At 39.6% G+C, this 13,679-nt stretch overlaps 2 non-coding genes across 2 annotated transcripts; one reads left to right on the top strand and one right to left on the bottom strand.

Annotated features, from left to right (window-relative positions):
• Positions 1-658: 658 nt before the first annotated feature.
• Positions 659-730, bottom strand: Trnap-agg. Its single transcript has one exon. It is a non-coding gene; the product is annotated as a tRNA-Pro (tRNA).
• A 4,789-nt stretch (positions 731-5,519) lies between these two features.
• Positions 5,520-5,610, top strand: Trnay-gua. Its single transcript is given in 2 exon segments — positions 5,520-5,556; positions 5,575-5,610. It is a non-coding gene; the product is annotated as a tRNA-Tyr (tRNA).
• Positions 5,611-13,679: the final 8,069 nt, after the last annotated feature.

The following is a 13,679-nucleotide window of genomic DNA, read 5'->3' on the forward strand; positions in this document are numbered from 1 at the left end:
GGGGAGAGCAGCAAATAACCGAGAAGTGTGTGGAGGAAGATCGTTCAAGAAGCCAAGGCTCACCAAGGGCTGTAGCGTTACTGAACAAGAAGAAGAAGAAGTGATAATGTTATTTTGGAGATCGTAAACGTTTCTTATGTTTGAGAGGGGAGGAGGCGAACAAAATGTAAATAATATTAATATAATATTGTTTTGGAAATCTTAGACAACGGTTTTTTTCTGGGGGATGGGGTGGGGAGGCGGACAAGACAAAATGATATTCCAAACTTGTCATACTCTGTAATCGGGGTACCATCGTTCAGAGGACAATTATTGAGACTTGAAATGACTTGACTTCAACGACAAATTATTATTGTCAAAAGTAAATGAATAGCAGTTTTTTGGCATTTATATCGTATTTTCATCCTCTACTTTGGCTAAATTCAAATACTGGAAGACGCTAGCGCCATTACGGTCTTCTCCTGGAACCTGCTAAATCAAGAAGAGTGAGATGAGAGTAGCATCAAGACGCAAATTAGAAATCAAGCACTTGATTTTTCGCAGTCGTCACCATAAAGACACAGTAAGTAACTATGAGTAAATCAAAGCTGCCTACAGCTCTAGCGAACCCCTAGAGGTTTGCAATTTGCACGTAGCTAGGAATATGATACAAAAACATGGGCTCGTCCGGGATTTGAACCCGGGACCTCTCGCACCCTAAGCGAGAATCATACCCCTAGACCAACGAGCCGCTCGTGAGATAAAGAGCCTTTCTCTTGCGTGAGACGCAGCGAGGCGGTCCGGCTGCGCGCAGAACGCGCTGCGAGCTCTGCGGCTCCTGTGTTCCACTCTGGCCGCCTCTCGCGAGGCAATCCGCAGCTGTGCCGCACACGTGTACAGGCCGGGCGCACGTGCTGCAAGTCTGGCAGCTTTCAGCCAAGGCTGCCTGCTTTCATAGCTGCGTGGCGCATTCGAAATTGTTGGACTTCAGCAACTAAAATGACTTCAGAAGCAGAGAAGAGAAGCAAGTTGGCATCACACAGTAATGATAAAGCTAACTTAATTGCAAACTGCAGCATTATCCGACAAAACTATCATTTTTCTCCTGTCTGCTCAAACGTTAAATGAGGAAGGAGATTGATAGTTGACATCGCATCGCTTTCGGCACAGTTTGGACATGAAACAAAAGCCCGCATTAGAATCTCTGAGGAACTATGATAATACCCGTCTTAAAAATGCAAGCCTAACGCGAGAGCATTAAATTGTATTGTCTCATTTTCATCTACACTTTGTTTTTTGAAATGACACCAATTCACATAAATTTCTGTAGTTTGTCTCCTAGCGACACCGTATGCTAAAAAAGTAAAGTCGTATGGCGTGGTTGGCTGGCAGATGTGGATGGAGGTTCAGCCGACTAATTGGAAAGCATTTTCCTATACTTCGTGCACACTGGCACCTTTTGTTATGTGATTCGTATGTTAAGTGTATCTGATACGTGCAGAAGACTGTAATCGGTGTGTGTAGTGTGATGCCGGCCGGTGTGGCCGAGCGGCTCTAGACACTTCAGTCTGGAAACGCGCCACCGCTACGGTCGCAGGTTCTTATCCTGCCTCGGGCATGGATGTGTATGATGTCCTTAGGTTAGTTAGGTTTAAGTAGTTCTAAGTTCTAGGGGACTCATGACCTCAAATGTTAAGTCCCATAGTGGTCAGAGCCATTTGAACCATTTGTAGTGTGGTGCCATGTTTGCGTTTTATGATAATCAGAGGAGGGAGAAGGTGAGAGTCGGTGCCAGCACGAAAGGAGACGTCGAGTTTAACGTTCCCACCCAATGAGTGGATCACCACCACCAACAGTGCCACGTGCCCCCACGTGAGGGGAGCTGAGGTTATTGCATTTACAGTGGCTTACTTACTCGTCAACACTAAACTATTGACGAGCGAGCGCAGCCACGGGTAACAGCTAGTTAACAATAAACAAAATAATACAAGCATTCGAACATTATGTTTGTGTTGTTCATTCTACTGAACCACAATCACAAATAGCTAATAATGAAAATAATGTAATTCCAGGAGTAATGCCAAAAGAGCACATGAAAACTATTCGGGGTATAAAGCGAGTTATGATCCCGAAAATTTCAGAATTACATTCGAAGTAATTACTGTACTGGAAAAAGTAATACATAATCAACTAGCTTCGCTGTAATTGTAATTAATGTGTAAAACATTCACTATTATAAGGCAAAAACATTGAAATTTATTTAAGCAGAAGAGCAAATTGGTATTACAAGTGGATGTAGAACGTTGAATCATTTACAATTTATGAAAAAAACTACGGAAAGGAGCAATGAGTCGAAATTACCACTTGTCCTGTCATTCACAGATTCTGAGAAAGCTTTCGACTTAATTTGAACAAAATCTTCGTTAACAGGACTTACGAAACAAGGCATTGGATTCAGCATATGTCAGTATACTGAAGAATATACACGTTATTGCTTGAGCTTTTGTTAGATTTCATCACGGTAATGGGAAATTGAAAGTAGCCATAGAAAAATATTAATATTCTTAAACTGGAAGTAAATGAACCCTTATTAACGAAAAGTATCTGATTCTTCACCTTAGGATCATAATTTTCTTAATTTTATCCATTGTTTATCAGTGTTACGTCCGCGACTGTTTTACTTTCTTAAAATGAAGAACAAACCGCCTTCAGTTACAAGTTGCATTTATTTACTGCACTATGCATTTCGAGCCCTGAAGGCTCAGCTTCAGGTGCTTCTTAGTGATTTACATCAGGCTTTTTAGTTGTTTGCCTGTTGATATTACATTTTTGTGTTACAACATGGTATATTGTAGATATAAGTTTAACAGCGTTAATAATATGAAGCTAACTTACAGTTTAACATTGTATGGTGACAGCTTCTGTTGTGCAGTTGGTATACACAATACACATATTTAATTTTGCAGTACATACTGGGATATATACATAGTCACGCACTTTTTCGTACATTGTATGAGCAGAACGTAAACATGCCAAAGATTCTCGTTCATACAGATGTTCTACTTCTAAATATAATCGATTTTCTTGTTTCACAGAAGATAATATGGTATAGTATTACTAGTACACAGGAATTATTAAAATAATTATTTGGCACTATGTTGTAGGTTGTCAGCTGTTTGTACTATTATAGATTTGATTCCTTAGGAAAAAATAAAATTTTAAAGGTGTAGAAAAAAATGTGGTTGTTAAACTCTGTTTGTTCATTCAACAAGTTTTCGGAATATTTTTCTTTGTTTAGCATTATTTCTAACTGTTCTAGTAGATTAAGTTTTTTACTGTTGGGTTCTGTGTGAAGTACAGTTAGGCTGTTGTGGATGTCGTCAAGTCTGTGTTTATTAATATACATGTGGTTAGCTATTGTAGATTTTTCAAAATGGTTTAGTCGAAAGGCGTCGGTGTGTTCTTTATACCGTGTGTGGAAGGTTCTTGCAGTTTTTCCTATGTAAAATGCAGGGCAACTGTTACATTGTAATTTATATATTCAACTATGTTGTGTTATTGGCTTGTTTGTGTTCACTGTGTGGGGTAAGTGGTATCCAAGTTTGCTGTTTGTGGAGAAAGATATCTTAATATTGGTTTTTTTGAATAAATAAGCTATTTTTTGTGATACTGTGCCTAAGTATGGAATGCTTGTGAAGATTTGTTTTGTGTCGGTAGTTTTCTTTTCAGTGTTTTTGTGAGTGATGTTGGTCTGAATTTTTCTAGATAGTTTATCAATTGATTTTACAGAGTAACTATTATTTACTGCAATTGTTTTGATAGTATCTATTTCTTGTGTTAGTGATTTGGGTTTTAAAGGTAATGTATGTGCCCTATTCAACATTGATCTAAATGCAGCATACTTACGTGTGTTCGGGTGGTATGAAGATTCATGTATTGTGATGTCAGTGTAGGTTGGTTTACGGCAAATGTACAGGTTATGTTCTTGTTGTTCATTCACAATTGTGAGGTCTAAGAAATTTATGGATTGATTTGTTTCATGTTCTATTGTGAACTTTATTTTGTTGTGGAGTGAGTCGAATGATGTGAGGAGTTCTTCAAGTTCATCTTTAGTGCCATCAAATAAGAGTAGTGTGTCATCTAAATATCTCTTGTAATACACAATTTTTTGAACAAGTTTATTTTCTCCTTTGAAGAACTTATTCTCTAAGTTGTTGATGAAAATGTCAGCTAGGAAACTTGACGTGCAGTTACCCATAGCTAAGCCTTCTTTCTGTTGATAGATTTTATTTCTGTTTGCGACGAATCGAGATGAATTTCAACTGATGCAATAACTTAACAGAGCAAGCCTGATGGTAGGTCTGAATTATACTATGACAAAAATAATGTCTAACTATAGAGGTCCAGTCCGACGCCTCTACAGTCATTAAGGATTGTGCTGAGCAGCTTGCGGTGATGTGATTCATTAAATTTAATATTTGCAGACGATTTACGGACGGTTGAAGTGGTCCTCAGTTTCTTCCGTGAAAGTGGTTTTTATTTCCAGGTACAAGGTTTCACTTTAGTCTTGGATCAGAGGCAGGTTGGTTGTTGTTTGGACCTCTTTTCAGTCTTCTCGGTCTGTGACCCCATGACCGCCCCTTTCTTAATTTTTAGATTTGGTCTCAGCTTTTATGCCTTTTTTGTGTGTGTTTTTAATGTATATTATTTTATAATTTGACTCCCCTGACTGGATCCGAACACTTTTAGCGGACCTTCTTTCTTCTGTGACAAATCCCGGAATTGCGAGACTGATGACCTTGCCACTTGTCTCATAATCCCTCTCAATTAATCAAATAAGTAATGACCGACGTCGCCCATATACGTGTTAGTGATCATTACCTAAACATAAATCCTATTGTAACCAGTGGTTTCAGAAATAAATTTCCACTTTAGGATGGCGACCATGTTATTTCATTATATAATTGAAATTTCATTAAACTGCAGTTTCTTGTTAATGACAAATTCGGCTAACTATTCAAAAATAATCTTTGTAATTACATGTATGTGCTGTCGATCGTTGTCAAGTCACTTGTTGCGTTTTAGTTGTACGTTTTTCCACACATCATTTCAGCCAGGTTTCTTCGCAATCTACGCCTTTCCTACCAGTTGGATTCATGTAATCATGGTCAAACTTTGCGTATGCCGGACAATGTGGGAAAGTTATAAACGGACACACTAGATGACGGACGAGTTAACTTTCTGGCCAACGCCACTTGAAAAAGAAGGTATATTTCCTCCTCTGATAGCGCTGTTTGAAAATTGGCATACGACGGCTTCCAGTTACAAGGGCCGAGGTGTGATGAGAGACTGTTTAACGAATGATCAGTAGCACGTTATCTATCTGAATGACGCTGCCAACGCGAATGGTGTGGCCAACGTAAAAGAGCTTCGTAGGCGTCGCGCGAATGGGAGGTGACGTAACGTTACCGCTGACCGCCAGTCTGCGCTTGGCGGCACTTTCGCGTATCTGGTACAAGGCCTGGCGAAAGGTGCACATTCCTTCGGTAGCTCAGTTGGTAGAGCGGTGGACTGTAGAGGAGCTTAATAGCAGATATCCATAGGTCGCTGGTTCAAATCCGGCCCGAAGGAAAATTTTAAACATTCATGACTTTGATTCTCTTAACAAAATAAGCTACACTTCAATCCCACAAACTGTTGTGATATTTTTAACACAAAGGTATGACTAAGACAGAATCAGCATATGGTAGCTGTTCTATGTGTGTGTTCTACATCTACGTGATTACTCTGCTATTCACAATTAAGTGCCTGGCAGAGAGTTCAATGAACCTCCTTCAAGCTGTGTTTCTACCGTTCCACTCTCGAACGGCTCGCGGGAAAAAGGAGCTCTTAAATTTTTCTGTGCGAGCCCTGATTTCTCTATTTTATCGTGATGATCATTAATCCCTATGTAGGTGTGTGACAACAGTATGTTTTCGCAATTGGAGGAGAAAACTGGTGATTGAAATTTCATTAGAAGATGCCGTCGTAATGAAAAAGACCTTTGATTTAGTGATTGCCACTCCAATTCACGTAAATGTCTCTGGAACTATCTCCCCTATTTCGTGATAATACAAGACGAGCCATCTTTCTCTGAACTTTTTGATTTCATCCGTCAGTTCCACTTGATAGGGATCCCACACCGTACTGCAATACTCCAGAGTAGGGTGGACAAGTGTAGTGTAAGCAGTCTCTTTAGTAGATCTTTTGCACCTTCTAAGTGTTCTGCCAGTGAATCACAGTCTTTGGTTTACTCAACCCACAACATTAACTATGTGATCGTTATTTGAAATTGTAATCCCTAAGTATTTAGTTGAATTTACAGCCTTCAGATTTGTGTGACTTATCGCGTATTCGAGATTTAGCGGATTTCTTTTAGTACTCATGTGAATAACATCACACTTTTCTTTATTCAGGGTAAATTGCCACTTTTCGCACCATACAGATATCTTATCTAAATAATTTTGCAATTCGTTTTGACCATCTTATGACTTGGTAAATGACAGCATCATCTGCAAAATATCTAAGAGGGCTTATCAGATTGTCTCCTATGTCGTTAATATAGAGCAGGAACAACAGAGGGAATTTAACACTTCCTTGGGGAACGCCGGATATTACCTCTGTATTACTCGATGACTTTCCATCTATTACTACGAACTGTTCATATACAGTTCCCTTTTCTCAGAAACTATTCTGAATAATAAATTCTGTAGGTTACTCATCTCTGATCACTTCAACATAGGGATTGAGAAAGTATTGATTAACGTAGAGGTAATGGTTATTTTGTGAAAAGTGGACATAATAATCTGTCTACTCTTTTTAGGTATGTGAGGCCCTAACGTCTTTCAGATTTACAAAGTTAGAAAATCTCTTTTTTAAAATATACCCACAACACCAATGTGTACAGCTTGTAATTTTGAACGAATTGTAGCAAATAGGAACTGGGAAAACGTACACTTTCATCTTAAAAAATACAGTTTACTGAAAAAGGTCATTCAAGTTGTCAGTGGATCCTTGCTCCATATAGTGGGCTGTCAGCTGCCTCTTGCATTTCATCTTGCAATTTTCTTTTCCCTTCTCATCTGCCCTATCTTCCCCTTGTTTCAAGGTTTCTAACAGCTCTCTCTAATGGTCTATGTCTATCTTTAGCTAATTTTAACAGTTGTTCTACTGTGAAACAACCAACAGACTGTAGCAGTTTTTTCAGGACATTACACATTGCAACATTTCTTTCATTGAAAACGTTACCGCTGCAACAAAGACACCAAAATAGAGTCTAATAGTTGACACAAACACTGTTTGCTATTTCTGGCCCAGATTATGCTGTTGATGGATTTGTTAGGATTCTGAGTGAGGCCATGACGACACTTCTTCAATAGTCTTACATCTGACAAATGTTTAAAAGTTCCCTTCAAGACCTCTATTGTAACATAAAGTATAGCTGGTTTGTGAATAAATTTCCCATCATTTTGATCTGTTCTGTGGAATTTGCACCATGCATCACTTTCTGGAGATCGGAGGTTATGAATGGGCGTATCGTCCGTTCAAGAGAGATGGAACAAAACTGCACTTACAGCTTTTCTCATGTCTGCTCCACTAATAAAATGTTGAGCGCATACCATGCAATAATAATTATGATTTTTATCTGTGACAAAGTCTAAGAGTCTATTCTTACCATCTAACCCCATGGTATCTTGCCCATGTATGCAGTTTTCAGTTCTCACTGCGTCATATTCACTTTTGTATGTGACCTATGCACTCCAGTTTAGTGACTGTTACATTTTCTCCCTATGCTTTCTCTTTCTCAACTCCTCTGAAGGCTTTTGGATCCCCAATCCCTAAATAATTGCCCTTGGATGCAAGTGACACAAAAAATAAAATTTCTGTTTGTGAACTGTCAAGTGTACATAGTCACAACACGCAGTGTTTTATTTAACCCTAGGATGCATATACAGTTCCTCCGAGGCCCTTTGGAACGTCCCCTTAGAAAAATTTATAAATGACTGTGCTTAAACTGACACACAATATTTTTAGCGCAACGCAATCTGACTTTCGAAAATACCTACAAAAGAATGGCCCTGTTAACAATAACCTATACCTTTCATGAATCACTTACCTCACAAAAATCTTCGTTACTCAAACTACTGCAATACAGCGAGCGCCACTACTGCCAGCTAAATAAAAGGTTCTAACTACTGAAGGCACTAACTACTGACAGGCATAGTTAGCAAATGAAAAATTTTGATAGAGAACAATGTATTTACATTAATAGTGTTCAAAAGTCATAATATATATCAGTTCATGACATCCAGTCTTACAAATTTACCGTCTCTGATGGACACACGTCCAGATCATCCGCTCTCAAAACTCCGCCATCTCTCTCCCCACATCCACCACTGCTGGCGGCTCACCTCCAACTGCGCAACGCTACGCGCTGTTAACAGCCAACTGCCCAACACCACAATAGCCAACAACAATGCAAATCAGCCACAGACTGCACAAAGCACAGCCAGTGATTTTCATACAGAGCGCTACGTGGCGTTACCAATATAAAAGCCTTAACAGCCAACTTACACCTTGTATGTCTTCATTTAAAAAAAAATATCTGTAATTTTTTGTTTGATTTCAAACTGCTTTCCAGTACTCTTTCAGTAACACTGTGACATTCCTCCTATCAAGTCTGAACGAGATACCTTTTTAAGTTTTTTGTATAATTAAATACGTTTACCCATACACCGTGAATGGATAGGCAGGGTTTCGGAAGCCCTCACACATTTATAAATGTTCTTTAGCCTATATTGTCTTCAACATTTTTTTGGTAGCAGTTATTAATTCAACAGTAACTATAGTGGTATTTACAGCAACAGGAGTGCCAACAGCAGCAGTAGCTGTGGTAGTAATAGTATAACTAAAAAATAATAAACACTACTTTCACATATTGGCGATGTCGGTGTATTATTGACCTTTATGCTATCAAATGTTTTATTATTGCATAGTATTGTTATCCTGTGCTGCTCTTGTCAGCCTGATTGTTTCTGTAGTTTGTTTGTTGCTGCAAGGCCCATATTGTTACGAGTATGACTCGTTTAGTGCTGCACAAGCTGCTGTTCGAGAGACATGCCTTTTGCTATGGCTTTGACACGCAAAGCAAGATAGTCAGTACGTGCAAATGCAGCTAATTTTAAAAGTGTTGTGGCTCAGTGGTTTGAAGAAGATGATTCTTGCGAGGAAGGAAATATTTTTGAAGATGCAAGTTGTGAAGAATCAGCCAATGAACCTGCAGATGTGAATATTGAGGCAGATGACAGTCCTTCCGATAATATTACGTATAGAAGACCACACATACATTAATCGGAATGGAACGATTTGGAAATTAGATCCTCCTGCAACTTTTCGTACGCCTGTCCATAATATCGTAAAGAAGGCACTTGGTTCAGCCTGTTGTTTGAAAACCTGTAAACCTAAGGATGCCTGGGACTATTTCATCTCCAAGGAAATACTAGAGGAAATCATCAACTGCAGAAGAGTTGCTGCTTTACGTGGTAAAACGTGGAAAAACGTTTCGCTTCCTGAAATGGAGGGTTTTCTTGGTCTTTTACTGCTTTCTGGTGTTGAGAAGAGTTGTGATGTCCCTATTAGAGAATTATTCTTGGATGAAAAGGCAAATTCTACATATAAGGCCACCATGTCAGTAAATAGATTCGAGGATATAAGGAGAATGATTAGATTTGATGACAGGCGCACCCGTGAAGCTCGATCTATGACAAACTTGCAGCTGTTCGCTATGTATGGGAACTATTTCTTGACAAGTGTAGAAATAGAATGATTCCCAATGATTTGCTCACAGTTGACGAGCAGCTAGTTCCATTCCGTGGAAGATGCAGCTTCACCCAGTATATGCCCTCTAAACCAGCCAAGTATGGCATAAAAATATTTTGGTTATGTGATGCTACATCTGCATATGCTTTAGATGGAATTGTTTACACGGGAAGGAAGCCCCATGAACCTATTCAGAAAAATCTTGGATTGAATGTGGTGAAAGATCTTGCTAAAAGCGTTGAAGGATCATCAAAAAATGTTACTGTTGACAACTTCTTTACTAGTGTGCAGCTGGCAGAAGAGATGCTTCAGAAGCAAATTACAGTGATGGGAACAATCAAACAAAATAAACCAGAAATTCCTAGTGAGATGAAACCATCTGGCTCAAGAGCGATTCATTCCTCTTCGTTTGCATTTAGAGGTGACATTACAGTGGTGAGTTATGTTCCCAAAAAGAAAAAGTCTGTAGTTCCCATTAGCACAATGCATTACAACAGAAATATTGATGAAACTCATACAGAAAAGAAACCAGATATAATAAAGTTCTATAACTCTACGAAGGGTGGAGTAGATCAAATGGACCAGAAAATTCGTTATTACACTTGCAAGAGACAAACAAGAAGATGGCCATTTGCATTATGGATGAATATGATGGAAGTCGCAGCAATGAACAGTGAAATTTTATTTTCCGCCCAACATCTGATATACCATAGTGGAAGAAGTGATAAAAGGCGTTTGTTTCTAAGAGATTTAGCAGAGGAAATGGTAAGACCACTAATGGAACTTCGTATTCAGATCCCTAATCTTCCAAAGAAAATCGTTGATGCCATGCAAAGACGTGGTGTTCAAAAAGATGTCATATTAACGAACCAACTACCTGTTTCAGGAAAAAGAAGAAGATGCAATTATTGTCCATATAATAAACACAGAAAAACTGCTATGACATGCATTTAGTGTAAAACCAACATTTGTAAGGAACATAGTGGCGTTCTTTCTGCTTGTTGTTTGTCACGTGTTGAAAACTAAGAAAAATGTAATTTTTGTGAACAATGAATAATAACTTTTTGTCAAAATATTGCCTATATACATAATATTGTGAATAATGAGTATGTTTTAATTGAAGAAATTGGTTGTAGTAAATGTTATAAAATGTAAACTGCAACTTATAAGTCAATTAATAAAATTATTTGTATAGGTTGTATGTAAATGGATGTAACTAATTGAAATTCACTCTTAGAGTTTTTTAAAAAATTAATAAAATCTTAATCAGGCCCACCAGATCCTGTTACTGTATCTTAGGAATCTTTAAATATGACAATAAATTTGACAGAAATAAATTTAACTCCAAAGAATGATTATATGAAAAGAGGAAAATTTTAAATTAGGGCAGGGCCTTGGAGGCCCTGAATATGCATTCATGTGTGTTTTCAGCACGATGCATCCTAGGGTTAAATGAATGAATAAATAAGAAATAAAGCAATAATATATATGTGTCATATACTGTTGCAAAGGGAAAATTTCAAAGATTAAGACCAATGAAGAAAACAAAAATGGAAAACTTCAAGAGCTCAAACTACCCTCAACCCCCTGGTTACTTGAGAAATTGTGTCAACTTCCTAATGCAATGGAAAAAGATTAGTTTCCTCTGAACATATTAGAAAACTTACACTTAACGCATTTTATTGTTTGCTACCTGCTACCAACAGCAGTCACTCATTGTATGTGTTTTCAGCATTTCGGTATGCCGCAAATATTTGTTACTGGGTAAGTTTCAGGAATAGCTTTACACTAGGTTCCTTGCATGTTATTTTTTGTCAGTTTCGTAGTTCTTAGGATCTGAGAAGATGCAAATAAGGAGAGCATTGAAAATGATGGTCGAGCAGCTGCTGGGGTATAGGCTCCCATTCTTGCACCAGTGCCTGTAGGAGCTCATGAAGTGCCGTAGGGGTGTGAAGATGTGCAGCGATACGCCGAACGAGAGCATCCCAGACGTGCTCTATGGTGCTTAGGCCTGGAGATCAGGCAGGCCACTCCATTTGCCTGATATCTTCTGTTTCAAGGTACTCCTCCAGGATGGCAATTCGGTGGGAGGTAGGTAGGACCCACTGCACCCCTGAAACGCGGACATACTGGTGTAAGATAACGTTCTGATACACCTGACCTGTTACAGTTCCTCTGTCGAAGACATGCAGGGGTGTACGTGTACCAGTCATAATCCCACCCCACACCATTAAACCACCACCTCCATACTTGTCACTTTCAAGAACATTAAGGGGTTGGTATCTGGTTCCTGGTTCATGCTAGATGAAAAACCGGCAAGAATCACTGTTCAGACTATACCTGGTCTCGTCCGTGAACATAACCTGGGACCACTGCTCCAATGACCATGCACTGTGTTCTTGACACCAGGATTTACGGGCTCTCCTGTGACCAGGGGACAGTGGAATGCAGCTTGCAGGCCTCCGGGCGAATAAACCATGTCAGTTCAGTCGTTTGTAGACTGCGTGTCTGGAGACATCTGTTCCAGTGGCTGCGGTAAGGTCCCGAGCAAGGGTACCTGTGGCCGTCTGCGGGCACTGATGCTAAGATATCAGTCTTCTTGTGGTGTTGTACACGGTGGACGTCCTGTACTGTAGAGCCTGCACACGTTTCCTGTCTGCTGGAATCGTTGCCATAATCGTGAGATCACACTTTGTGGCACATGGAGGGACCGTACTACGACCTGCTGTGTTTGACCAGCCTCCGGTCGCCCCAGTATTCTACCCCTCATAACGTCATCAATATGTGTTCTTTGAGCCATTTTCAACATACAGTCACCATTAGCACGTCTGAAAACGTCTGCACACTTACTCGCTGCACCGTACTCTGACAAGCACCAATACACATCTGTGTATATGGACTACTGCCAGCGCCGCTCTGCGACGACCGCAGGTCAAATGCACCGCATGGTCATACCCTGCGAACCACCCACCAGAGCGTTGTTTCACCATGTATCAGCATTATCCTTAATTTATGAGCATGAGTGTATTTCAGACCCATTTAACAATCCTTGACTGCGCGTTTAAATGCATGCATGTTCACGATAGCACAACAAATTTAAGACCTTCAGTCGGTGTCTTTTGAACTAAATATTGATTTTCCTTGGGTCTTGCACGAAGCCGAGCAATTCTGAAGGATGACGGACAAGCCTGTTTGTGTGACGTCACAAGTTCTTTGCAGGGCCCGTTTATCTCGTAGGCCCCGAGGCAAAGGCCTCCTTTCGCCGAGTCCTCTTTTGGAAACTGGTCGCATTTTTTGACTTTATTTCTCACAGTTGAAAGGTTACTAATTGTGCTCATATATCTTAAAGCTCTCCCTTTCATACTACATTGGTAGTCGTGTGGCTAGGACAAACGAGTGATTTGCGTTACTTGGCGAGCAAGTTGGCGCACTCTGGCCACAACTAACATTTGTTACATTTTTCCTCACATAAATGTCATCCAAAATCGGGTGGTAGCAACTCAGTGGGAGAGTACAATGAAGAAGGTGTAAGAAGCTTTCTTTTGGAACCTAGAACTGCAGATACAAAAGCGCTGTTTCCGGCAAGCCTTACACTGGTAATTGAATGCCCGCTGAGGCACGGAAAAAAGGGGGCAGGAGTGTTCATAAGGGTATGACACCCATTTTAGTAAAAGCGTTCATATTGATAGCCATATTAATTTCCAAATTTAGTAGCTAATTTATAAAGAGAATAAAATTCTAGAAAATGGGAAGATATTATAACACATTAGAAGCTTCGTTTAACACAGGGTGCTTTTCAGTTGCGTTCCTGAAGGTCAGACCACGTGGTTTGTGGCCTGACT

Source organism: Schistocerca piceifrons, chromosome 2, assembly GCF_021461385.2.
Source record: "Schistocerca piceifrons isolate TAMUIC-IGC-003096 chromosome 2, iqSchPice1.1, whole genome shotgun sequence".
Taxonomy (NCBI): Eukaryota; Metazoa; Arthropoda; class Insecta; order Orthoptera; family Acrididae; genus Schistocerca; species Schistocerca piceifrons.